This window comes from Stenella coeruleoalba (genome assembly GCF_951394435.1).
Source record: "Stenella coeruleoalba genome assembly, chromosome: 13".
NCBI classification, from domain to species: domain Eukaryota; kingdom Metazoa; phylum Chordata; class Mammalia; order Artiodactyla; family Delphinidae; genus Stenella; species Stenella coeruleoalba.
In genome coordinates, this window is record NC_137159.1 from 46,288,866 (window position 1) to 46,316,700 (window position 27,835).

Below are 27,835 nucleotides of genomic sequence, written 5' to 3' on the forward strand. Positions count from 1 at the left end.
ACGAGAAAAGAGTATGGCATGTGATCCACAAAACCAGTATAGAGACTATACTTATCTGGAAAAGAAATGATAAAATGATGGTTTCAACACAGGCATATGCATTTTTGAGTGCTTTATTTATATCAAACTGGATAAAATGTGTGTATTTCTCAGACACAAAAGATACGTCGAGGTAGGAATGTACCTTTCAACTATTCATGGGTACACAAGTACACTAGGGAGATTGTAAAAGTTCTGATTGTGATTCAGTAGGTCCGGTGGGCCTGAGTTCTATTTTTTTAACAAGCTCATGTTTAACTAGTGATGCCACAGTCTATGATTCATTACCACAATTGGGAATAGCAGAGACATAATAAGGAAAGGTAAAAATTCATAGTTAACTTTGAACTTAAAGTGTTTTATGGATTTTACACCTTTAATAGGATAGTAAGCACAGCAGCAACAATCATTTGTGAATATTTACTATAGACCGTGTATCTTTCTAACTTTTTTGTGTAGGATTCCAGGAAAAAGGCCTGGGCTACTGCCTCAGTGGGCGGGGCCCCCAGGCCGGGCCGCCCCTCCAGGACCCCCGACGGAGCCCTGCGCTCCTGGCGGCCTCCTCCCCCCCGCGCCCCCTCCCTCCCGGAAGGCCTCGGGGCAGAGCGGTTCCACCCCCTAAGCCCAGAACGGAGCCCGCGTTTCCGCAGAGTTGGAACTCCCGGCGGCTCGGGGTCTATTCCCTCCGCCGTCACGGAACTGCCCCGGAGCCCGAGGGGAGGGCGGCCTCACTGAGGCTGCCCGCTCTGGAGGGGCTCCGGCGGCGGAAGCCGCGACAGTCGTATGTACGACGGGCCGGTAAGTGGGCGCCGACCCTCCGCCTGGTCCGGTGCCCGGGCGGCAACGCAAGACCAGCTTCTGTGGGGCAGGGGTTCGCTGCCACCCGCCGCTGCTGTGTAGAAAGAGCGGCCCCCAGCGTCTGGTCCCAGGGAACTTCGGTCCCTCCTCTCGCCCCTGCCGTCGGCCTGGCTCGCGGGGCCTGGGGGGCGTGGGGAGGGGGTCGGCCTGAGCGTCCTGAGGGGGAACGAGGCAAGGGAGGCGCAGGGTCCGGCTGCAGCGTCAGCGCCCCTCCTCCCGACTGCGGGGAAACCGGCTGAAAACTCCCGAGGCTCGCAGGCCCCTGCAGGCCCCTTATTCAGCCGAGTCCCTCTGCGCTCCTTCCTCCCTGAGCTAAAGTACTGGGGGGAGGGGACAGGGCAGGGGACTGGCACAGGTAATGGGGAACATCAAAAGGTGATTGTTAACTAAGGAAAACCAGCTCTCCCAAGGTGAGGAATGTAGCGCTTTTCTTTGTATGGGAAGATGCCAGAGTCTGGGCTCACTGAAGTCCTTCCTTTGATATGCACCTCAGCTCTCTGGGGCCTGCATTCTGTATTTGCATATCCTGAGTTCTCGCGGCTCACCCTGGAGAGCTGCAAGTGCTGATGACTGTGACATCCTTTGTTTACTGAGATGGCAAGAAATATTCCATTTCTCACAGGCTTGAGGGGCACAGAGTGAAAAAGTGTCAGAGAATCTCACTCAGCATGTATTTTGGTTTACATATAGTTAATATTTATACGTAACTGTGCTATTAGAAGTTCTCAAGTCCAATCACCTTGTACTACTGCCCTCTATGTATTCATTTCATCAATATCAAAAGATAAGTGCCTATAGAATTGACTTAATCCATTTAAATAGGATAATGATTTTTAAAGGAAACATAATAGAAATATAACAACAAAACCTTTACCACTAAAGGCTGGGTCTGCAACAACCTAAATAAATGTTCCATTTTTAAAATATTGAAAGATGTATTCAATAGAAATATCAACAAAAATGACAAATAATAGGGGCAGCAGAATGTTGAAATGTTCTATCTTTATCATTAAAGTGGCAGAAAATCATTTATTAGTAGGCACTGGGGGCAGAAGTTGCCTGATTTTATATCTTTGTCATATTTGTACAGTTGTTTCAACAAGTAACTTAAAGACAAAATGGAAAAAACAAGGAGGTTTGTGCCTGAGATCATGTTGATGTGAAACCGGGGATGGCCACCTTGTGCCAGGTGAGTTAAATTTACCTGGCAGGTAGACCGCAGAGTTCCTGTGGAGCAAAGGTTGGAATTTTTCTCCTGGGTGCCCCTTAGGTTCTGTGACTTGACTGATTGTGAGTCATGTTTTGGGAAAGACCTGATCACAGGAAAAGGGTGGGAATAGTGTGATTTGGGGAGCAGCTAACAACATTCATCACGGCTCATGGCCTGAATGAATTTTAAAGAAACAGGAACACAAATGTTTCTTATGGAATCAGAGAATGTGAGGGCTGGACAATCCCAGAAAATGAGGAACACCCGTCCCATTTTCCAGATGAGAAAACAGGCCCAGCAAGGTGAAATCCCTCACCCAAGTTGCACCCGTCTCTCCTCCCCACTACAATGGTTCATGAAAGCAGGACTCTTCCTGTCGTGATCACTGCTGAACCCAAAAAAGGGCCAGTTATCTAGCAGCTGCTCCAAAAATTTTGGTTTTGCCTGTAGGAACAATGCTATTTCTTTCTTTCTCACTTTTATTCAGGATTGTGCCAAGAACTCCCCAGTTTTCAGTGTAATTCGATAAATGTAAATATTAATTGAGTTTTGTTGTGATGAGGACGTAGGCTTTGAAGGTAACAGACTTGGTTCAGATCCTGGTTCTGCCACTCAATAGCTGTTTGGCTTTGGGAAAATTACTAAACCTCTCTGAGCTTGTTTCCTCCTTTGTAAAGTGTGGATAAATGTATCTGACTCAGCAGAGCAGCTGCATGAGAGATGTGGACTAAATATTGGTCTTTCTCACTCTACCACGCCATCTCTCTGTTCTTCCCAGAGAAGTTGTACAGAATGATATAGTACTTTTTAAAAATAATTAATTATTTTTGGGCTGTGTTGGGTCTTCGTTGCTATGCGCGGGCTTTCTCTAGTTGTGGCGAGCGGGGGCTACTCTTTGTTGCAGTGCGTGGGCTTCTCATTGCGGTGGCTTCTCTTGCTGTGCTTGTCGTGGAGCACCGACTCTAGGTGCGCCGGCTTCAGTAGTTGTGGCCTGCAGGCTCAGTAGCTGTGGCGCATGGTCATAGCTGCTGTGCGGCATGTGGGATCTTCCCTGACCAGGGCTCGAACCCATGTCCTCTGTGTTGGCAGGCAGATTCTTAACCACTGCGCCACCAGGGAAGTCCAATATAGTACTTTATAAAGAGGGGTTTTAATTTATTTCAGATAGTGTACATTTTTCTTGTAGAAAAGATTATTCCATTATAGAAACATTAACACGCAATACCACTACAAATGCAGTATTCTATGGGTTAGATATTATCAGTAATTTTATAAGTAATTAGGCAAAGGCCAAATTTCAAATTTCACCAATTTCAAGAGCAGGGTGTGTTTCTCAAATCCATATTTAATCCGGTCTTTGTTTCTCATCCATCCTCTGTGTCTGCCTTTCTCAAGAAGGCTCAGTTCCTCCGCTTTCACACCCTCTCAGCTGGCTGTGCCCCAGCTCCCGCCCTGGAACCTCGGTGTGCCTGGGTGTGCCTGCTCTCCCTGTGCATCAACAGCTTTGCCAGGGAGCTGCTGTATCGTGCACTGCTTGCTGTACCCCAGAGTGCCTAGACCCTTCTGGTACATGAAGTACACCCTCATCACCATGAGTGCACGCCCTTCCCCTTACCTTATATCCTGCCTCTAAGCCAGGCTTGGGGGTGACTACAGTGTGCGTTCAGCTATGTGAGCTGCTGGGATCAAAGTGAAGTTCCCAGCTTTTGGATTTGATGCTTGAGGGGCACATAGTGATTTAAAGTCGGGTCACCTGACTTAAAGGGGGGGCTGATTGATTTAAAGCCAGGGCAGCTGACTTAAACCCCACTTCCCTCAGCTGCAGGACGAGACCAACTTTGGTGGTGCACGGGTTCACTCCAAGCCAGCACTGCTGTTCAGGAAGAGCTACCAGCAGCACCTTAGTCCATGGGGACTTGGTCCGTTGTCTTACCCCTGCCCTCAGAGGGGGGCCACCTGCTCTTCTGGAGGAGAATCAGGGAGGGGGAAGTGCAGAGTCCGGGCTGGAGTTGCGGCAGCCCTTCTCTGATGGCAGGGAAGGGTGGGTAGGGCTGTGTGTTGTCCTGGGGCTGGACTCACCGGGTCGACTCAGCTTCTCAGCCTCCTAACCTCCCCCGACACACCCGACAAGAGTCTCCAATAATATGTAATTGTGCCTTAGGTTCTCGGTCTTCAAACTCATACCCAGGCTCCCAGGTCCCTTGATTCATCCAATTGCTCTGTGCTCTTTCTTCTATTAGATACAGTCCGAGAGGGAGGGGCTGGGGGATGGGACTGGAGGGACCCCGGCAGCACTGGCCTCAGCTGACTAAAGAGATCCGGGGCCTGTGCTCTCACATATGTGCGAGGACCCTTAAGGCGGAATCGAGGGGGCCAGTTAGAGGCAGTCCTTGCTGCCTCAAGTGAGTATGGATCACCATCGGGTGGGGAGCACGCTGACCCCTGAGAAGTACTGTTAGGAGGATGTGTTCCTCCCTCGGTTTCAAGGACGTGGGTGGGCTTCAGGGCTCCAGTTCCCCTCCAGGCCTCCAGGTCCGACTGCACCTCAGCGGCCTTGCAGACCTGGCTTCCTGTCCCAGAACTTGTCAGGCTCCAGGAAGAATCCAGATTGCAGAGATGGTGCCTGAGCGCTCCAGCTTAAGAAGTGCTGTCCCTGATGACCCAACAGTGGAGGGAGGAAGGGTGAAGGGAGTAGGGGGGTGGGGTAGAGAGGGGTGGCTGCCCTGGGAAACGTTGAGAGAGAAATATCGCCCCCCACACCCCCTGCCCCCTGCAACTGACCCATTGATGCCATAGGATCTCAGGGCCTTTTAGTCAGAGATGCCTCTGCTTCTTTACTCCTGTGTTCAAAACTATGCAAAACCAACTCTTCATCCACTTGCTGCCTTGCCAGGACTTTTAAAGGACTGTTCTTTTTTTTTTTTTTTTTTTTTTTTTTTGCGGTACGTGGGCCTCTCACCGTTGTGGCCTCTCCCGTTGCGGAGCACAAGCTCCGGATGCGCAGGCTCAGCGGCCATGGCTCACGGTCCCAGCCGCTCCGCAGCACGTGGGATCCTCCCGGACCGGGGCACGAACCCGTGTCCCCTGAATCGGCAGGCAGAGTCTCAACCACTGCGCCACCAGGGAAGCCCAAGGACTGTTCTTTTGAAGCACTCGTTCCCTAAACGGCAGTTTGGAGCTGTCCTAGCTATTGAAAAGTGTTCTCCTTAAACTGAGACTAAATCCTACTCTTTTGGAAAAACGACCTTCACTTCAGAGGAGATCGTCTTTTCTGTCCATTCCTTCTTTCTACTTCCCTCTTAAGGACCCCTGTGCTCAAAGAGCTTGGTGATTTATTTTTTGCTTGATTTCAAAAATAAACCTTCCCCATGCACACCAAAAGCTTTCCTGGAACATAGGTGTTTCAAAACCATGAGAGTGTTTTGCAGTTAGTATACACTGGGTAGACTGCCTAGCAATCCCTCCAAGAGCCAGAGGTGAGCGACACCTTTACTTATTTGATTGGATGTCCTTCAAGTTTAGGAAGGTCCCATTCTTATGCCCCAGCAGATAAGACAAGAGCCCTGGATGGCTGTGGCTGTGATTAGATAGCTTCTGATGATTTTATTTCCCTTACTGACCTGCTGCTTCTAGGTTAAATTCATTTTATTACCTGCCATTTTTTTTTTTTTTTTTTTTTGTGGTAAGGGGCTTCTCACTGTTGAGGTCTCTCCTGTTGCGGAGCACAGGCTCCGGACACACAGGCTCAGCGGCCATGGCTCAGGGGCCTAGCCGCTCCGCGACATGTGGGATCCTCCCGAACCGGGGCACGAACCCCTGTCCCCCACATTGCAGGCGGACTCTCAACCACTGCGCCACCAGGGAAGCCCTACCTGTCCATTTTTAAAGAAAGACTGACAAAGTCACTGTAATAAGTCAGGAGTCTGAGCTCAGGGTTGGTCAAAGGTACTCACAGGGAGGAAGGTGGATAAGAATAGGTGGGTAAAATAGGAGGGTTGGAAAGTACAGCCAAGACAACCGCGTTCACCGTGCATACTAATAAAGGCCAGAATCTCCTCATTTATCTCTGGTGGGAAGTTCTGATGGTTTCACAGGATCAAACTCAAATCATACTCAAACTAGGGGGCTTCCCAGAGGGTGCTGAAACACTGGCAGAGCCCACCTGCACTCCCACTTTGGCACTCCAGGATCAGAGTTGGGTTTGGAGATGGGGTTGCTGTAACCCCAAGGAGGTGAGCAGAGAGGAGGAGTTGATTACCGGTCTCCTCTGACTCTCTGGCCCAAATTGCCTGGCTTCACAGGGGGCACAGACTTTTGCTTTCAGCAACTGAGGGGGCACTTCCAGGCTGATGGGGTTGCCCAGTGGCCCAACAGCCTGACAGGCTGACTGTGGTGTGACTGCCCTTTGTTTTTCCAGAATCTGTACATCAGGAGGTGCATGGTTGCGGGAGCCCATTCACTGACCTCACCCCCCCCGCCAAGGGGGATGGCACCTTCCCTGGCTGTACCCTATGATCACCTGGTACTTGAAATGACTGCGAGTTTTTTGACTTCAAGGAAAAGCTCACATAACTGCTTCTGCCTCATAATGTGTGGGATTTACGATAATGGAAGGACATTATAAAGAACAGGTAGAAAACTCACCTGTTGGTCTCCATGTAGGAGTTTATTTTGCACGAATCCCTCCTACATGAGTAGATAGCAGAGGTTTATTTTTGTTCCCGTGTGTGTAGTTGTGGCAGAGGATGTAGGTATGGTCATTTGAAGCCCTCAAAGAAATATTCTCAGAACTCTCAAGACTTTTCCGGATTGGAACGGAAAGAGACCTGGAAAAGGAGGAAAAGAAAAGGAGGAGGGAGAACGAATGACTGTTTCTCAGTAAATTCACCTTCCTGGTTGATTGCTCTTTCTTCTCATTTCTTTTAACTTCTATGTATGTCTAATGGAATAACGTAGAAAGGCTGATTTTTATGCTTTAAAAGATTTTACATCACAAAGAAACTAGAAGTGGCTAACAGAACGTATTCAAGTCCATGTTACATAGAGACTTTGATATTAAATATGTATACTAAAATGGATTAATCCAAATTTTCTCTTTCTTTTTGAGTGAATATTTGTAACATATTTTTGTAGATAATAATTTATCCTAGATATACAAAATTGTGATAATGGGTACCATTTTTCACCACTTAAATGAATAGATCGTACACTTTAAATGCCAATGTTGTGTCTTACATGTTGTTTTTTAATTCATTGATTTCCAAAACTTGTGTTTATTTAATTGATTTCTATCTAATAATAAGTGTCTCCCCTTTATTGTTTCTTACTTTATATTTTATTGATCTATAGTTAATTTACATTATTATATTAGTTTCAGAGGTACAACATGGTGATTCATAAATGTTTAGGTTGTTCTCCATTTATACTTATTATAAAAGAGTGGCTCTATTCCCCATGCTATACAGTACGTCACTGTAGATTATTGATTTTATACATAGTGGATTCTTCCTCAGAATCTCCTACCACTATTTTGCTCCTCCACCCTGTCTCTCCCTGCTGCTAACCACTAGTCTGTTCTTTAATCTGTGAGCCTGTTTTGTTGTTGTTGTTGTATTCAATTTTTTAGATGCCACGTGTAAGTGATAACCTACCAGGCTTGTTTTCTCTGTGGCTTATTTTGCTAAGCATAATACCCTCCAAGTCCATCCATGTTCTTGCAAATGGCAAAATTTCATTTTTTGCTGAAGTCATCATAAAAAATCTTTTTTATCCCCTAACCTATTAATGAACACTTAGTTTGACTCTATATCTTGGCTATGGCAAGTAACACTGTTACGAACATTGGTGTGCAGTTATTTTTTTGAAATAGTGTTTTTGTTTTCTTCTTATATACCCAAGAGTGAAATTGCTGGATATTATGGTAGTCCTATTTTTAGTTTTGTGTGGAACCTCCATTCTGCTTTCCACAGTAGCTTCACTAATTCACATTCACATCAAGAGTTACAAGAGTTTCCCTTTCTCCACATCCTCACTAACCTGTGTTATTTGTGACCTTTTTGATGACAGCCATTCTGACAAGACTGAGGTGATATATCTCATTGTTTTGGTTTGCATTTTATTGCCGATTAGCTATGTTTAGCATCTTTGTGAGTTCTGGCTGTCTCTCTGTATTTTTTCCTTGGAAAAATGTCTATTTAGGTCTTATCATTTTTTAAAAAAAGATTTTGGGTGTTGTTCTGATATTGAGTTGTATGTGCTGTTTCTGTAGTTTAGATATGAACCCTTGCTTGATCATCTTTTTGGTGTTAACCTCTTATGTGCAAATATTGTCTCTCCTTCAGCAGGTTGTCTTTTCATTTTCTCTTTGGTTTCCTTTGCTGTGCAAAATCTTTTAAATGTAGTGAAGTCCCATTTGTTTATTTTTGCTTTTGTTTCATTTGCCTTAGTAGACTGAACCTAAAACTGTTGCTATCATTTATGTTGAAGAATGTTCTGTATTTTCCTCTAGGGGTTTTATGGTCCTACATTTAGGTCTTTATTCAGTTTTGCATTTATTTTATATATGGTGCGCTAAAATACTCTAATTTTATTCTTTTCCATGTAGCTGACCAGTTTTCCCAGTACCACTTACTGAAGAGACAGTTTTTTCTCCATATTGCCTGCTTTGTCATAAATCAATTAAATATAAGTGTGTGGGCTTCTTTCTGGGATCTCTATTCTATTCCAGTGATCTTTGTGTCTGCTTTTGCTCCGGTCCGATTCTCTTTGATTACTCTTGCTTTGCAGTATAATCTGAAGTCAAGGTGCGTGATGCCTCCAGCTCTGTTCTTTCTCAAGATTGTTTGGCTATTTGGGGTCTTTGTGTTTCTATACAAATTTTAAAATTACTTTTTCAAGTTCTGTGAAAATGCTTTGGTATTCTGATAGGGATTGCATTAAATCTGTAGATTGTCTTTGGTAGTACGGTTATTTTAACAGTATTAATTCTTCCAGTCCATGCACCTGCTATATTTTCCCATCTTTTTCTGTTGCCTTCAACTTCTTTCACCAATGGCTGATAGATTTCTGAGTACATGTCTTTTACCTGCTTAGGTGTGTTCGTTCCTAGGTATCTTATTCTTTTTGGTGTGATTGCATATGGTATTGTTTCCTTAATTTTTTTTCTTTCTGACAGCTTTGAGTTTTGTTTTTTCTTCTTTTTCTAATTCCTTCAGGTGTAATGTTAAGTTGTTTATTTGATATTTTTTTTGTTTCCTAAGAATAAGCTTGTATCACTATAACTTCCCCCTGTGAACTGCGTTGGCTGTGTCCCATAGATTTTGGATCATTGTGTGTTCATTTTCATTTGTCTTGGGTATTTTTAGAATCCCTCTTTAATTTCTTCAGTGTTCCTTTCTTCCCTTTTTATTCTCTTCATCTGTGATGTGAGGAATATCTTTAATATTATGTTTGGATTTCTTTCAGTTGTGTGTGTGTGTGTGTGTGTGTGTGTGTGTGTGTGTGTGTGATTATTTAAGTTGCTGAGCTCTTAATTTCACATGGATATTAACAACCCTGCATTGTTACTCTGCTCCCCCACAGTTACTGAATTTGACCTTATATTTTACATCTACTTGTTTTGTGTGTCCCTTAACTTCTTATTGTGAATATAGATGATTTTATTAGTGTTTTCTTTCATCCTTCCTACTAGCTATGTGCATGGTTGATTTACTGCCTTTGTTGAATATTTGCCTTATCCAATTCAGTTTTTCCTTTAGTAAGTTTCCTTTCCTAATTTTTATGTTTCAGCTGTGGCCTTTGCTTTTTCACTGAGAAAAGCCCCTTTAAGATTTCTCATAAAGCTGGTTTGGCGATGCTGAGCTCTTTTAGTTTTGCGTCTCTGTAAAACTTTACATCTCACCATCAAATATGAAGGAGAGCCTTGCTGGGTAGAGTATTTTTGGTTATAGATTTTTCCCTTTCATGACTTTAAATATACCATGCCACTCCCTTCTGGCATGCAGAGGTTATCCTGAGAAGTCAGCTGATAACTTTATGCAAGTTCCCATGTTTGTAACTTGTTGCTTTTCCTTTGCTCCATTTAATAGTGTCTTTTTATCTTTATTTTTTTGCCATTTTAATTACAATGAGTCTTGGTGTGGTCCTCTTTGGGTTGATCCTGTTTTGGCCTTACTGTGTTTACTGGACATGGATGTCTTTTTTCTTTCCCAGGTTAGGAAAGTTTTCAGCTTTTATGTCTTCAGGTATGTTCTACACTGCTTTCTCTTTCCTTTTTGCTTCTGGGACCAGTATAATGCAAATATTAGTACACTTGATGTTGTTTCACAAGTCTGTTCAACTTTCCTCATTTCATTTTAATCTATTGTTTTACCGTTCATCTTCAGTGATTGCCAGCACTCTGTCCTTCAGTTTTCTGATTCATTCCTCTGTATCATTTAGTCTACAGTATTTTCCTTTTAGTGTATTTTCCATTTCAGTTATTGTATTCCTCACTTCTGTTTTGTTGTTCTTTAATGGTCTAACTCCTTTTTTATAAATTCTAACTTCTTGCTCTGGTCGTCCGTTCTTCTCCTGAGTTCTTTGATCATCTTTATAGTCATTACCTTCAACTCTTTGTTGAGGAGATTGGCTATCTCCATTTTACTTAGATCTTCTGGGTTCTTATCTTGTTCCTTCATTTGGATCGTGTTTCTGTGTCACCTCATTTTTCTTAACTTGCTGTTTTTATTGCTATATATGTAGTAGGTTCATTACATTTCCTGACCTTGGAGAAGTGTCCTTTTGTAGGAGAGGTCCTATGTGTCCCAGCAGCCCACTGTCCCCTTGGTCACTAGACTATATGTTCTAGGTGTACCTCCTATGTGGGCTGCTTGGGCTCTTCTGTTGTGGTGGGCTGACTACTGTGGGTGGTCTGGTAGGCTTGGCTGCCCCCAGAGTGCTTGTTTGCTAGACTCTGCCTTGTATGGAGGCTGTCTGTGCTGCTTGGTGAGGCTAAATCATAAGGCAGCTGGCTGCACAACGCTGGGGGACACCAAATCTAGTGTTGGTTCACTTATGGGTAGAATTGCAGTCCAGGTGATATCAGGGCTAGTGCCCAGTCACTGGTCCTGGGGCTGTGCTGGCTACTGGGAGGAAGACACAGGTCCTGAGTTCTGGCTGCAGGGCCCAGGAGTCGCAGAGGTGGTGTTGGATCATTGTACCTGACACAGCTATCTGCAGGGTCTGTGGTATCCCGAATCTTGTGTTGGCATTCTGATGGGCATGGTCAGGACCCAGCTGAGTCCAAGGCTGCTTCTGGCCTGCAAGTGAGTCTTCTGGTCACACAGGCTGCTGGGCTGTGGTATTCCTGGAGCTGGTGCATGCCTGTTGGTGTATGAGGCTGATCCCACTGCTAGAGCAGGTTTGCTGTTGGGTACATCCAAGCTCCATCCAGTCCCTGTGCAGTAATCACCTGCCAACGGTGAGGCTGATTCCAAGGCCAGAGCAGGCTCACTTGTCAGAGGGGCCAGGGACTCTGGGGCTGGTGCCTGTCCACTGAGGTGTGGAGGCTGGTCCTGGGGCTTTTGGTGGCTGGGACCGTGTCCAGGGGGCAGCTGTGCATTAAGAGGGTCTGAAGGCAGCCTGTTTGCTGGTGGATGGGGCTATGTCCCTGCTCAGTTAGTTGCTTGGCCTGCGGCATCCTAGTACTTGTGTCTGTGGTCCGGTGGAAATGGGTAGGGTTAGGTCCTGAGGCTAAAAAGATAGAGGGAGGATTCTGAAATTATGGTTGCTGGTACTAGTGGCCACAAGGTAGAAGGAGCTCCCCCAAATGGCTGCTGCCAGTGTCTATGTCCCTGAGGCTGTGCTGTAGTTGCCTCTTGTCTCTCTGGGAGACTCTCCAAGATCAGGAGGTAGGTGTGACCCAGGATCCTTTCAAATGACTGCTTCTTTTCTGATTCTCGTGTCAGAATCTTTTTTTTTTTTTTTTTTTTTTTCGGTATGCGGGCCTCTCACTGTTGTGGTCTCTCCCGTTGTGGAGCACAGGCTCGCGACGCGCGGGCTCAGCGGCCATGTCTCACGGGCCCAGCTGCCCGCGGCATGTGGGATCCTCCCGGACTGGGGCATGAAACCGTGGCCCCTGCATCGGCAGGCGGACTGTCAACCACTGCACCCCCCGGGCAGCCCTGTGAGCATCTTTTAAGTGTGGTCTCCCTTTTTCCCACAACCGTCTGGCTCTCTGGAAAATAAGCACTAGTGGTCTTCAAAGCCCAACTTTCTAGGAGCTCTTCTTTCCAGCACAGGATCCCTGGGCTTGGGAGCCTGATGTTCTGTTCATACCCCTCGCTACCTGGGAGCACCTCAGAAATTGTAATTATTCTCCCATTTGTGGGCCACCCACCTGGTGGTATGGGTCTTGACTCTATTGAGATTTTTCCCTTCCTTCTTGTCTTGCCGAGGTGCCTTCCTTATATCTTTAGCTCTAAAACATTTTTTATGTTAGGTCCCGGCCTTTTTCATCAATTGCTGTTCTGTAAACAGCTGTGACTTTGGTGTGCCCATGAGAGGCATCAAGCTCTGGGTGTTTGAATGCTACCATCTTGGACAATCTCTCCACTTCATTCTTAAATCATATTATTTAATTTTTCTTAGTATCTTATTTGATTTGCGACAGTTGGAAATTTATTATCACTCATGTTTACTTCTACTGTTTTAAAAAATTGAATAGTGCATTCATTCATTTTGAAATGAAGGTAGTGACCTGTGAATTTCCATACCTCAAAAATCAAGGATAGGACAAAAGCCTTTTCTACCTGTGTTGCTCTCAAACTCTGCACCTGACCCCAGCCTGGGGATTAACCTCTTGCACCCATGCTCACCTTCTGTTTTGGGACCGTTAACCATCACTGCATCTGTATGTGTGTTGACAAAGTGAACTCTAGTCTTTCCAGTTTTTGTGTTTTGTTTTTTGGATTAGAGAACAGTCCTACTATGAATGTACATTTACTGGTCTGCTGAAGTTCATATATAAACCTGTCAAGCACATTACCCGAATTGGAATTGCTTGTATATACACTTTGATAAATTTTAGAGACAATGGTAGAACAGAAGTAAATTGTATTTCAAATCCCACAACATTCTCACACCATGAAAACCCTTCCCTTTTTAATATATTTGTGTGTATTTTATCTTTATGCCCATAGTATATTTCCCAGAGATGGCTAAGTGTTATGTTTCTTGCTAGCACATTTACCGTATTGTTCAAAGTCAAGCATTTAGTGGTTTAACATGATCATACTTCCATGAACTTGCAAATAAAGATCTTCTCTCACACTGTCTTTTACTCCCTGCTGTTTTATATTGCCCTCCTAAATCTCAGTCCTGGTCTTTCTTTATGTTCTTCATCAACCTGGATAGGTTATACTATTTTCTCCCTTATTCAAGGCTAATAGAATAGAATAGAACACCCAGAAATAAACCCTGATATATGGCCAAATGATTTTTGACAAGTTGCCAAGACTTTTCAAAGTAGGAAGGATAGTATTTTCAACAAATGGTGCTGAGAAGTCTTGTTGTCAACATGCAAAAGAAGGAAGATGGACCCTTACCTAACATCATATGCAAAAATTAATGGAAACGTATTAAGAAACTAAATATAAGACCTAATAAAATAAAAAGTCTTAGAAGAAGACACAGGACAAGAGCTTCATGACATTGGATTTGGCAGTGTTTTCCTCAATATGAAATGAAGGAACAACAGAGGTACAGCTAACAAAAAAATAAACTATTTGCAGTACATAATTAAAAAAATGTGTATCAAAGAAATGTAAACAGAATAAAGTGGCAACCCACAAGATAGGAGAAAATATTTGAAAGCCATCTATCTGACAAGAGATTTCTATTCAGAATATACAGAGAACTCCTACAACTCAACAAAAAGCAAACACCCTGATTCAAAAATGGATAAAAGACTTGAATAGATGGTTCTTCAGAAAGATGTACAAACGACTAAGCACTTGAATAGATGCTCCATATCACTAAATGCATGTTTATATATTTGTGTGCATGCATACACACACAAGCACACAGACACATACACAAGGAGAAAACAAGTATTGCTGAGGATGTGAGGGAGTTGGAACCATTGTGCTGTGTCAGTGGGAAGGTAGAATGATACAGTTGCTTTGCAAAAGAGTATGGCAAGTTTTCAGATATTGAAAAATAGAATTACTATATGATCCAGGAATTTTACTATGAGGTATACCCAAAGGAATTGAAATCAGGGTCCTAAAGAAATATTAGTACTCCAGTGTTTAGAGCAGTAATAATCACAGTAGCTAAAATATGAAAGCAACCTAAGTGTTCATCCACTAGTTCCTGGATAAACAAAGTGTGGTATACCCATATAATACAATATTGTTCACTGTTAAGAAGGAAAAGATCTAGGAATATGCTACAACGTGGATGAATCTTGAGGAAATTTAGCTACCAAAATGCCATTTTTGTGACTTTTAGTGAGTCATAACAATACAACTACTTATTTCAATTATATGGGGTACTTAGTGTAGTCAAAACCATAGAAATTGGGAGGGTAATGATGCTTTTCAGGTGGTTATGGAACAAAAAGGAAAGTTATGTTTAAAGGACATAGAGTTACAGTTTTAAAACGTAGAAAAGAATTAGATAAATGGTGATGTTCATCGCCCAGTAATATGAATGTATTTAATATCACTGAACGGTGCACTTTATAATAATTCACATGTTATATTTTATGTTATTTGATTTTACTAACATACAAAATTGAGAAAGAATGTAATATCAGGAAAGGGAGTGACCCTGGGATAGAGCAGAGGGTAATCAGAAGGGGGAGACACTGCATATGTTGAAGAAGAAGAGCTGAGAGTCTTCATTGGACAGAAGAGACTTTATAAAAAAGAAAAAAAATAATCTGAGGGTGCATTAAATAGATATCTGTGGGTGTACTGCTATCTCCCATGGGTTATCTCAAAGAGTCTTTAATAAAGTCCATAAGGCTTGCTGAGGCATTTTTAAAAACTGGATTCCCTAGGAGATAATTAGAGGGTGGTACTTAAGTCTATGTCTAGGTTGACAGATTTTGCAGGGAAGACGAACCTGAGAACAGTGGAGGTCCAGAGAGTGTAAGTACATGGAAATTAGAAAAAAAATAATAAATGGAATTAGGAAAACTTTGGACTTCGGAGGTTATGTATTACTGAGTCAGACCTGAGGTTTCTAAGGAGTTATATACAAAGTTGCTCTTTGGATTATTTGTTGATAAAGATAAGTGGAAAAAGTAGAGTCGTTTCCAAGTATAGGTAAGATATAATGAGAGGATGGAGGTGGAAAGTAGGGAGGCCCAGAGAAAAGTGGGAAGGTCATATTGGGCCACGATGGTGGTAATAACCTGCAGAACAGGTGGTAGGGCAGACTATGGATTCATCTTTTTTATTTCAGCTCCCCACCTCATCCTTAATAATTCTTTGGGAATATTTCATTGCTCTGTGATGCAAGTACAGAATTCGAGTAAGGAGACTACACCCTCAGTGTCCAGCTGTCTGAGTCCTCAGTGTGCTTCAAATGATGGAGAACTATTGCTTCTTTATGAGAAGAGTTAGTAACTAGTAGCTAAGCTTAAGCTGGAGCTTATGCAATGTTGATTCCATTTTATATATACTGCTGGCATGGAGGTTCCTCCTCCTCTTTTCTTGACCATTATGAAATGAATCTATATTTCTCAATATTTGGGTATATCAGATAAATACATTAAGTAAAGGAATCTTATATATTGCTCCCTGCATAATTTGCTTTTTCTCGTTTCTCTTTTACCTTTAGTAAATTAGCACAGGGAGAGACCTTGAAATGTTCTAATCAGGAGAGATTAGAACATCATATTTCTAGAGAGGTTGGTTGGACAGAGCAGGGGTCCCAGTGAGAATCAAAGTTTCTATTTCTACTTGGAAGTGTACCTGTATAGAGTAGACGGCTCCAGGAAATATCCTAGAATATTGCAATTAGAGAGGCAGGATCTGGTACCACATCAGTGTACTATGACATGTTTGTCAGTCATCTGATGTGAGATTCTTAAAGCCAATCCCATATGGTAGAGCTGAGTGCGGAGTGATGAAGAACCTGTGGAAGCCTCTGATTCCATGTTAAAGATGAAGCTCTGATTTCGGGGAGAATTTTCTTACCTGACTGAATGTCACCCTTCTGTGGGGATGAGATTCTGTGCTTTTCCTCTGTTGATGACCATTGACTGAAAATCATTAGAGGATCATGTCTAGAAAGCATTCATTATTTAATTTCTTAAAGAAGAAAACATAGAAAACATATTTATCCACTTTCAAATTGAGGATCAAGGGGAATGACATCAGTGAAAATATCAGAGTAGGGAGCTCTGGCTTGTGTCCATCGCCAGAAACACTGACATACGTGGTAAAACCTGTCAGAATGATCTTATCAACACATGAAAGTTTTCTTTTCTTTATTGCCCTGTAGATTTATCATTCGTTGAAACTTAACTTACTACAGGATGTGGAGAATAAACAGGGAAGTAGAACCTGTATTTCCTGATAAGAGAATCACTAAGTCACATTAGCTGTTCTGAGCTATGTCTTACCGTGACTGTAATTAAAACAAACAAACAAAACACTTTTTTTTTGTAAGTCAGTTCTGACATTTCCTCGTTAAAGAGGTAACAGATAGAGACTTAGATCTACCAGAATTGAGCAAAATTTTGATTGTACTTGTGTTGAATATATGAGCGTGACCTGCTACAAATCTTCATTATACTTATTGCCACAACTGACAAATTCCCTTTTTCCACTCCTGATACGTTGCATGTAAGGAATGCATAGGTCACTTATCCCAGCTGGTCACAGGTAAACTCTGCCACATGGATTACTGCATGGCTTCCTGGTGGAAGACCACACATTCTCGAGTATCATGCCTGCAGAGTATCTGGGCTCTTCTTTTTTCTGGCTAAAGGTTAGATAATCACCTAATTTTATGAGAAATATATAAATTGTATTCTTCAGGTTTTTATTTGTCCATTCTCTTTCAAGTCCTAAGTGCAAATATTAAAGTGATTTCCAAGAGGGTGGTAAATAAGACAGCTACATTTATGCTCCGAAATTAGCGATAAAGCATAATACAATTGTAAATGCATTGTGTGATTAATATGTAGATACTTATGTAAATGCAATTTTAGTAATGCTTTGTGGAGAGCTTCAGAATCTAGGTATTAAAAAAAAAAGGAGTTCTTGAAACTCACAGGGAATTATAGAGAAGTCTTTGTGTCTATAAATATCAATCAGAAATAATGCATATTCTCAGAAATAAACTAGGCATAAAGTTGTAGGAAAACACTTCATGAAATGAAAGAGCATGTGATGGCCATACAAGAAAAAAGAATATTCTCAGAGAATAATGAACAGTGTGGAGTTTAGCAGAAGGGTAATACAGATTCAGAGAGTAAATCTTTGGAGAGCCTAATTATGAGTTCTTCATATTTCATCTTTGGAGAGACGGTAGTCATTTGAAATATGATGTTATAAGATGACGTTAACATACTTAAATACTTTCGTTTAGAAATGACCACTTAGAACCAGAATAAATGAAAGAGAACACAAAATTATGTTTCTGTTGATTTTTGAAGATCTCAGGTGAGTTCTGATAATTTAAAAATACATGATGTCTTTCACTGCAAAGTAAAGGAGCTCTTACAGTGGAGGATTCCTGGACTGAATGTCAATATTATGACATAGTGTGAGTGTGTTTCATGTTTGGTAATTGCAGTCATTGTTGCTTTTGTTGTGGTCATCCATTTACAATGCTTGGTGTCAGTTGATTTATCTTTGTAAATATAAAATACAGTCTGTGTGTGTGAAAAAGAATACATGATGTCTTGATAAAATTGTATGGAATTTGAGATCTGGAAAAAAGCATTTCTTTTCTGTAATGCTAGGATGCTAATTGGACATTTTTGCAAGAAATAGATTTCAGGATGCAAATCTGGTGTCTCTAAGGTGGGAAGTCAGTTCATGGCGGAACATTCTATTAAACTTGTGTGAGTGCAGAAATATTTCTTTGGAAGGAAGAGGTCACGAATCCCTTTTTAACAGTTAGTGGTTTATAGCATACTGAATGAGCAAAATGGCTATTTCTGAACTTTAGAAAAAATAATATAGTTTTTCTGTGTTTATATAATGAAGCTGACGTAGAATATCAAAAATTTTTTATTTTGAAAAACAATGAATTTTTTATTCATTTTTTATTTTGAAAAACAATGAATTTGACATAATTCGTATATATTGAACGTGTGGTACACACACACAATAAAACTTACATTCAAAAAATCTTTTGCACTTAAGAAATATTTTCTAGTGTAGTTGATTTACAATGTTGTGGGTTCTTTTAAATACATGTATATTGGAGTATAGTTGCTTTATAATACTGTATTAGTTTCTGCTTTACAACAAAGTGAATCACCTATATGTATATATATATCCCCATATCCCCCTCTCCTGAGGCTCCCTCCCACACTCCCTATCCCACCCCTGTGGGGGACATAAAGCCCCGAGCTGATCTCCCTGTGCTATGCGGCAGCTTACCACTAGCTCTTTTACATTTGGTAGTGTATATATGTCAGTGCTACTCTCTCACTACATCCCTGTCCCCCATTTTGCCCTGTGTCCTTAAGTCCGTTCTCTACATCTGTGTCTTTATTCCTGCCCTGTCACTACGTTCGTCAGTAACATTTTTCTAGATTCCATATATATGTGTTCGCGTACAGTATTTGTTTTTCTCTTTCTGACTTACTTCACTCTGTATGACAGACTCTGGGTCCAACCACCTCACTACAGATAACTCAGTTTTGTTCCATTTTATGGCTGAGTAATACTCCATTGTATATATGGGCCACATCTGATTTATATACTCATCTGTCGATGGACATTTGGGTTGCTTCTATGTCCTGGCTATTGTAAAAAGTGCTACAGTGAACATTGTGGAACATGTCTCTTTTTGAATTATGGTTTTCTCAGGGTATATGCCCAGTAGTGGGATTGCTGGGTCATATGGTAGTTCTATTTTTAGCTTTTAAGGAACCTCCATACTGTTCTCCATAGTGGCTGTATCAGTTTACATTCCCACCAACAGTGCAAGAGGGTTCCCTTTTCTCCACACCCTCTGCAGCCTTTATACATTGTTGTATTAATTTCTGCTGTGCAGCAAAGTGATTCAGTTATATATATATATATATATATATTCTTTTCCATTATGGTTTATCACAGGATATTGAATATAGTTTTCTCTTCTATACAGTAGGTCTTTGTGGTTTGTCCATCCTATGTAGAATAGTTTGCTTCTGCTATTCCAAAACTTCCAATCTTTCCATCACTCTCTTCTTGGCAACCACAACTCTGTTTTCTATATCTGTGTGTTTGTTTCTTTTTCACTGACGTGTTCATTTGTGGCCTGTTTTCAATTACACATATAAGTGATATTATATGGAATTTGTCTTTCTCTTTCTGACTTACTTCACTTAGTATCATTATCTCTAGGTCCATCCATGTTGCTGCAAATGGCATTATTTCATTCTTTTTTTATGTCTGAGTAATATCTATTGTATACATATACCACACCTTCTTTATACATTCATTTTTCAATGAACATTTAGGTTGTTTCCATGTGTTGGCTATTATAAATACTGCTGCAATGAACATAGGGTTTTATGTATCTTTTTGAATTATAGTTTTGTCTAGATATATGTCCACAAGTGGGATTGCTAGATCATATGGCAACTCTCTTTATAGTTTTTTTGAGGAACCTCCATACTGTTTTCCATAGTGGCTGCATCAACTTACATGGCCACCAACAGTGTATAAGAGTTCCCTTTTCTCCATACCCCATCCAGCATTTGTTAATTGTAGATTTTTTTAATGATGGCCATTCTGATCGGTGTGAAGTGATACCTCATTGTAATTTGGATTTGCATTTCTCTAATAATTAGTGATGATGAGCATCTTTTCATGTGCCTATTGGCTATCTGTATGTCTTCTTTGGAGAAATGTTTCTTTAGGTTTTCTACCCATTTTTCCATTGAGTTATTTGTTATTTTGTTATTGAGTTGTATGAGCTGTTTGTAAAGTTTGGAAGTTAAGCCCTTGTCAGTCTCATCATTTGCTCATATTTTCTCCCAGTCCAAAGTTGTATTTTCATTTTGATTATGGTTTCCTTTGCTGTGCAACAGCTTATAAGTTTGATTAGATCCTGTTTCTTTTTTGCTTTTACAGTAAGTCCCCTACATATGAACAAGTTCTCTTCCAAGAGTGCATTTGTAAGTCCCATTTGTTTGTAAGTGCAACAAACTTAGCCTAGGTACCCATCTTACAAAGTTGGCTATATGGTATTGTACCGTAATAGGTTTATAATACTCTTCACACAAACAATACATAAAAAACAAACACAAAAATAAAGAAAACATTTCAAATCTTACAGTACAGTAACTTGAAAAGTACAGTAGTACAGTACAGCAGCTGGGATACTTGGGCTGGCATCGAGGGAACAGGCGAGAAGAGTTACTAATTAGAGGAGGGAGAGGAAGTGGGAGAAGGTAGAGGTGAAGGATTATCAACAGTAGGAGACAGAGGTCAAGCTGCCATTTCACTCATACCTGACGTTGATGGCACAAGTTCTGGTTCCTTGCTGGATTTAATTCTATCTACCCTCTTGAAAAAATGATCCATTGATGTCTGGGTCGTAGCTCTTTTTTTCTCATCATAGATGACAAGGTAGCACTGGATTGCATTCTGAATGGCTGCTGCCACCTTTGGGTACCATTCTAGGTTCAGGTCCTGTGCCTCAAAAACTAACAGTGCTTCCTCAAATAAAGAAGATTCCCTTGCCATTTTCTGTGTCGTGAATCTCTTCAGTTCTTCAGTTACTTCTTCTTCCTCCTGTCCCTCTTCTTCCTTTCTCTGGGCCTCCAATTCCATCAGTAAGCTCCTCATGTTGCACAGCAAGGAGTTCAGTGAAATCGTCCTCTGAAATCTGTGAAATCTGCAGCAAATTAAAAAATTTCCAGTGAAATCTGCAGCAAATTAAAAAAAGAAAAAGAAAAACCAAGAAATGCAGCCAATTTATGTATGTTATCTTGTATCCTGCTACTTTGTGGAATTGTTTATCAGTTCTAGTAGTTTTTGTGTGGAACTTTTAGGGTTTCCTTTATATATATTATCATGTCATCTGCATATAATGACAACTTTACCTCTTCCCTTCCAATGTGGCTAGATTTTATTTCTTTTTCTTGTCTGATTGTTGTGGCTAGGACTTCCAATACTATGTTGAAGAGAAGAGGTGAGAGTGGGCCTCCTTGTCTTCTTCCAGATTTTAGGGGGAAGGCTTTCAGCCTATGAACATAGAGTATTTTATTGGTTGTGGGTTTGTCATAAATAGCTTTTATTATGTTGAGATATGTTTCCTCTATACCCACTTTGGTAAGTGGTTTTTTTGTTGTTGTTGTTTTTTTTGCGGTACATGGGCCTCTCACTGTAGTGACCTATCCCGTTGCGGAGCGCAGGCTCTGGACGCACATGCTCAGTGGCCATGGATCACGGGCCCAGCTGCTCTGTGGCATGTGGGATCTTCCTGGACAGGGGCATGAACCTGTGTCCCCTGCATCGGCAGGCGGACTCTCAACCACTGTGCCACCAGGGAAGCCCTGGTAAGTGTTTTTTATCATCAATGGATGTTGAAGTTTTTCAAATGCGTTTTCGGCGTCTGTTGAGATGATCATTTGTTTTGTATTTTGTATTTGATGGGGTGTATCATGTTGATTGATTTGCATATGTTGAAACAACTTTGTGACACTGGGGTGAATCAAATTTGGTCATGGTGTATGATCCTCTTATGTGTTGTCAGATTCGGTTTTCTAATATTCAGTTGAGAATTTTTGCATCTATATTTATCAAAGATATTGGTCTGCAATTTTCTTATTTTGGTAGTGTCTTTCTTTCTGTGTTTTTTTTAAAGTCTTTAATGAATTTGTTCCAATATTGCTTCTGTTTTATGTTTTGGTTTCTTGTTTGTGAGGCATGTGGGATCTTAGCTCCACCATGAGGGATTGAACCTGCCCCCCCTTGCACTGGAATGCGAAATCTTAACTGCTGGACAACTAGAAAAGTCCCCCTCTGTATTTTTGTTTGTTTGTTTGCTTGTTTTAGTAGATTTCTTTCTTTATTTTTGGATGCATTGGGTGTCTGTTGCTGTGCACGGGCTCTCTCTAGTTGTGGCGAGTGGGGGCTTCTCTTCATTGTGCTGTGCAGGCTGTTCATTGCAGTGGCTTCTTTTGTTGCAGAGCATGGGCTCTAGGTGCGCGGGCTTCAGCAGTTATGGCTATCAGGCTCAGTAGTTGTGGCTCCTGGGCTGTAGAGCGCAGGCTTAGTAGTTGTGGCACACAGGCTTAGTTGCTCCGCAGCATGTGGGATCTTCGCAGACCAGGGCTCGAACCTATGTCCCCTGCATTGGCAGACGGATTCTTAACCACTGTGCCACCAGGGAAGTCCCCCCCCCATCTGTTTTTGATATCAGGGTGATGGTGGCTTCATAGAATGTCTTTGGAAGTATTCTTTACTCTTCAATCTTTTTGAAGAGTTTGAGAAGAATCAGTGTAAGTTTTGCTTTGTATATTTGGAAGAATTTGCCTGTGAAACCATCTGATACTGGACTTTTGTTGGTAGGGAGGTTTTTTTAATTACAGATTGTATTTTGCTTTTAGTGATCAGTATGTTCAAGTTATCTATTTCTTCTCGATTCAGTTTTGTTCAGCTGTAAAAAAAAACAACATGTATTTTTAGGTTATGTTAGCACCTAAATACTTACCATGTATTAGACCACAAAAGAGTGAAGAAAAAAATATTAAAATATTTTTTCAAATAGAAAATGTATTGCAATATTTTTAAGAAATTGGGCTAATAATACTAATTACAATAATGACAAATTGTTCTGAACTTAAAGACTATTTTATCTAAGGTGCTTATTATATGCTTATTATAAGCATGGTATTATATGCTTATATATTATATGATATTATATATGCTTTTTTATGCTTATTATAAGCATGATATTATATGCTTATTGTTTTAAAATACATGGAATGTTTTCTTCTTTCTAACGTAATTCTTTTATTTTACCTGTATATGGTGAAAAAAATTTAGTTGCGCATAATATAAAAAATTACACTTTAATAGGAGATATTAATCCAGTTACATTTACTATAGTACTGAAAATACTTAGGTTTAGAGTTACCATGTTATCGAGTGCTGTTTTTTATTTATTTATTTTTAAAAATTTTATTGGGGGGGCATAAATTATTTATTTATAACATCTTATTGGACCATAATTGCTTTACTATGGTGTGTTAGTTTCTGCTTTATAACAAAGTGAACAAGCTATACATATACATATATCCCCATATTTTCTCCCTCTTGCGTCTCCCTCCCACCCTCCCTATCCCACCCCTCTAAGTGGTCACAAAGCACTGAACTGATCTCCCTGTGCTATGCAGCTGTTTCTTACTAGCCATCTATTTTACATTTGGTAGTATATATAAGTCCATGCCACTCTCTCACTTCATCCCATCTTACCCTTCTCCCTCCCCATGTCCTCAAGTCCATTCTCTATGTCTGCGTCTTTATTCCTGTCCTGCCCCTAGGTTCTTCCAAGCCATTTTTTTTCTTTTTGTTTAGATTCCATATATATGTGTTAGCATACAGTATTTGTTTTTCTCTTTCTGACTTACTTCACTCTGTATGACAGACTCTAGGTCCATCCACCTCACTACGAATAACTCAATTTCATTTGTTTTTATGGATGAGTAATATTCCATTGTATATATGTGCCACATCTTCTTTATCCATTCATCTGTCGATGGACACTTAGGTTGCTTCCATGTCCTGGCTATTGCAAATAGAGCTGCAGTGAACATTGTGGAACATGACTCTTTTTGAATTATGGTCTTCTCCAGGTATATGCCCAGTAGTGGGATTGCTGTGTCATATGGTAGTGGTAGTTCTATTTTTAGGTTTTTAAGGAACCTCCATACTGTTCTCAATAGTGGGTGTATCAATTTACACTCCCACCAACGGTGCAAGAGGGTTCCCTTTTCTCCACACCTCTGCAGCATTTATTGTTTGTAGATTTTTCTGATGATGGCCATTCTTACCTGTGTGCGGTGATACCTCATTTTAATTTTGATTTGCATTTCTCTAATGATCAGTGATGTTGAGCATTCTTTCATGTGTTTGTTGGCAGTCTGTATATCTTCTTTGGAGAAATGTCTGTTTAGGTCTTCTGCCTATTTATGGATTGGGTTGTTTGTTTTTTTGATATTGATCTGCATGGGCTGCTTGTAAAGTTTGGAGATTAATCCTTTGTCAGTTGCTTCGTTGGCAGATATTTTCTGCCATTCTGAGGGTTGTCTTTTCGTCTTGTTTACATTTTCCTTTGCTGTGCAAAATCTTTTAAGTCTCATTAGGTCCATTTGTTTATTTTTGTTTTATTTCCATTTCTCAAGGAGGTGGGTCAAAAAGGATCTTGCGGGCTTCCCTGGTGGCACAGTGGTTGAGAGTCCGCCTGCCAATACAGGGGACACGGGTTCGTGCCCCAGTCCGGGAAGGTGCCACATGCCGCGGAGCGGCTAGGCCCGTGAGCCATGGCCACTGAGCCTGCGCATCCAGAGCCTGTGCACTGCAATGGGAGAGGCCACAACAGTGAGAGGCCCGCGTACTGCCAAAAAAAAAAAAAAGGATCTTGCTGTGATTGATGTCATAGAGTGTTCTGCCTATGTTTTCCTGTAAGAGTTTTATAGTATCTGGCCTTACATTTAGATCTTTAATCCATTTTGAGTTTATTTTTGTGTATGGTGTTAGGGAATTTTCTAATTTCATTCTCTTACCTGTAGCTGCGCAGTTTTACCAGCACCACTTATTGAAGAGGCTGTGATTTCTCCATTGTATATTTTTGCCTCCTTTATCATAAATAATGTGACCATATGTGTATGGGTTTATCTCTGGGCTTTCCCTCATGTTCCATTGATCTATCTTTCTGGTTTTGTGCCAGTACCATACTGTCTTGACTACTGTAGCTTTGTAGTATTGTCTGAAGTCAGGGAGCCTGATTCCTCCGGTTCTGTTTTTCTTCTCAAGATTGCTTTGGCTGTTCGGGGTCTTTTGTGTTTCCATACAAATTGTGAAATTTTTTGTTCCAGTTCTCTGAAAAATGCCATTGGTAGTTTGATAGGGATTGCATTGAATCTGCAGATTGCTTTGGGTAGTATAGTCATTTCCACAATGTTGATTCTTCCAATCCAAGAACATGGTATATCTCTCTATCTGTTTGTGTCATCTTTGATTTCTTTAATCAGTATCTTATAGTTTGTTGAGTAAACAACTTTTGTCTCCTTAGGTAGGTTTATTCCTAGGTATTTTATTCTTTATGTTGCAGTGGTAAATGAGAGTGTTTCCTTAATTTCTCTTTCAGATTTTTCATCTTTAGTGTATAGGAATGAAAGTGATAACTGTACATTAATTTTGTATGCTGCAACCTTACCAGATTCATTGATTAACTCTAGTAGGTTTCTGGTAGCATCTTTAGGATTCTCTATGTATAGTATCATGTCATCTGCAAACAGTGAGAGCTTCACTTCTTCTTTTCCGATTTGGATTCCCTTTATTTCTTTTTCTTCTCTGGTTGCTGTAGCTAAAATTTCCAAAAGTGTGTTGAATCATAGTGGTGAGAGTGGGCAGCCTTGTCTTTTTCCTGATCTTGGTGGAAATGGTTTCACTTTTTCACCATTGAGAACGATGTTGGCTGTGGGTTTGTCATATATGGCCTTTATTATGTTGAGGAAAGTTCCCTCTATGCCTACTTTCTGGAGGTTTTTTTTTTATCATAAATGGGTGTTCAGTATTGTCTAAAGCATTTTCTGTGTCTGTTGAGATGACCATATCGTTTTTATCCTTCAGTTTTTTAATATGGTGTATCACATTGATTTGCATATATTGAAGAATCCTTGCATCCCTGGGATAAACCCCATTTGATCTTGGTGTATGATCCTTTTAATGTGCTGTTGGATTCTGTTTGCTAGTATTTTGCTGTGGATTTTTGCATCTATGTTCATCAGTGATATTGGCCTGTAGTTTTCTTTGTGACATCTTTGTCTGGTTTTGGTATCAGGGAGATGGTGGTCTCATAGAATAAGTTTGGGAGAGTTCCTCCCTCTGCTATATTTTGGAAGAGTTTGAGAAGGATAGGTGTTAACTCTTCTCTAAATGTTTGATAGAATTTGCCTGTTAAGCCATCTGGTCCTGGGCTTTTGTTTGTTGGAAGATTTTTAATCACTGTCTCAATTTCAGTGCTTTGGATTGGTTTGTTTATAGTTTCTATTTCTTCCTGGTTCAGTCTTGGAAGCTTGTGCTTTTCTAAGAATTTGTCCATTTCTTCCAGCTTGTCCATTTTATTGGCATATTGTTGCTTGCAGTAATCTCTCATGATCCTTTGTATTTCTGCAGTGTCAGTTGTTACTTCTCCTTTTTCATTTGTAATTCTATTGATTTGAGCCTTCCTGTTTTTCTTGATGAGTCTGGCTAATGGTTTGTCAATTTTGTTTATCTTCTCAGAGAACAAGCTTTTAGTGTTTTTGATCTTTGCTGTTGTTTTGTTCATTTCTTTTTCATTTATTTCTGATCTGATGTTTATGATTTCTTTCCTCTGCTGACATTTTTTTTTCTTTCTTTCTCTAATTGCTTTAGGTGTAAGGTTAGCTTGTTTATTTGAGATGTTTCTTGTTTCTTGAGGTAGGATTGTAGTGCTATAAACCTCCCTCTTAGAACTGCTTTTTCTGCATCCCATAGGTTTTGGGTCTTCATGTTTTCATTGTCATTTGTTTCTAGGTATTTTTTTTATTTCCTCTTTGATTTCTTCAGTGATGTCTTGGTTATTAAGTAGTGTATTGCTTAGCGTCCATGTGTTTGTATTTTTTACAGATCTTTTCCTGTAATTGATATCTAGTCACATAGCATTGTGGTCAGAAAAGATACCTGATACGATTTCAATTTTCATAAATTTACCAAGGCTTTTTTTGTGACCCAGGATATGATCTCTCCTGGAGAATGTTCCACGAGCACTTGAGAAAAAGTGTATTCTGTTGTTTTTGGATGGAATGTCCTATAAATATCAATTAAGTCCATCTTGTTTAATGTATCATTTAAAGCTTGTGTTTCTTTATTTATTTTCATTTTGGATGATCTGTTCATTGGTGAAAGAGGGGTGCTAAAGTCCCCTACTATGATTGTGTTACTGTCGATTTCCCCTTTTATGACTGTTAGCATTTGCCTTATGTATTGAGGACCTCCTATGTTGGGTGCATAAATATTTGCAATTGTTATATCTTCTTCTTGGATTGATCCCTTGATCATTATGTAGTGTTCTTCTTTGTCTCCTGTAATAGTCTTAATTTTAAAGTCTTTTTTGTCTGATATGAGAATTGCTACTCTAGCTTTCTTTTGATTTCCATTTGCATGGAATATCTTATTCCATCCCCTATCTTTCAGTCTGTATGTGTCTCTATGTCTGAAGTGGGTCTCTTGTAGACCGCATATTTGCCGGTCATGTTTTTGGATCCATTCAGCCAGTCTATGTCTTTTGGTTGGAGCATTTAATCCATTTACA

The 27,835-nt window shown here is 40.7% G+C and overlaps 1 long non-coding RNA gene across 2 annotated transcripts in view; it reads left to right on the top strand.

The window, feature by feature from the left end:
- The first annotated feature begins 639 nt into the window (after positions 1-639).
- LOC307196582 overlaps positions 640-27,835 on the top strand; it is a 473,030-nt gene continuing 445,834 nt past the window's right edge. For both annotated transcript variants that reach the window (XR_013831174.1, XR_013831175.1), the window contains exon 1: positions 640-837. This is a non-coding gene — a long non-coding RNA (uncharacterized lncRNA). The remainder of the gene's footprint in view (positions 838-27,835) is intronic.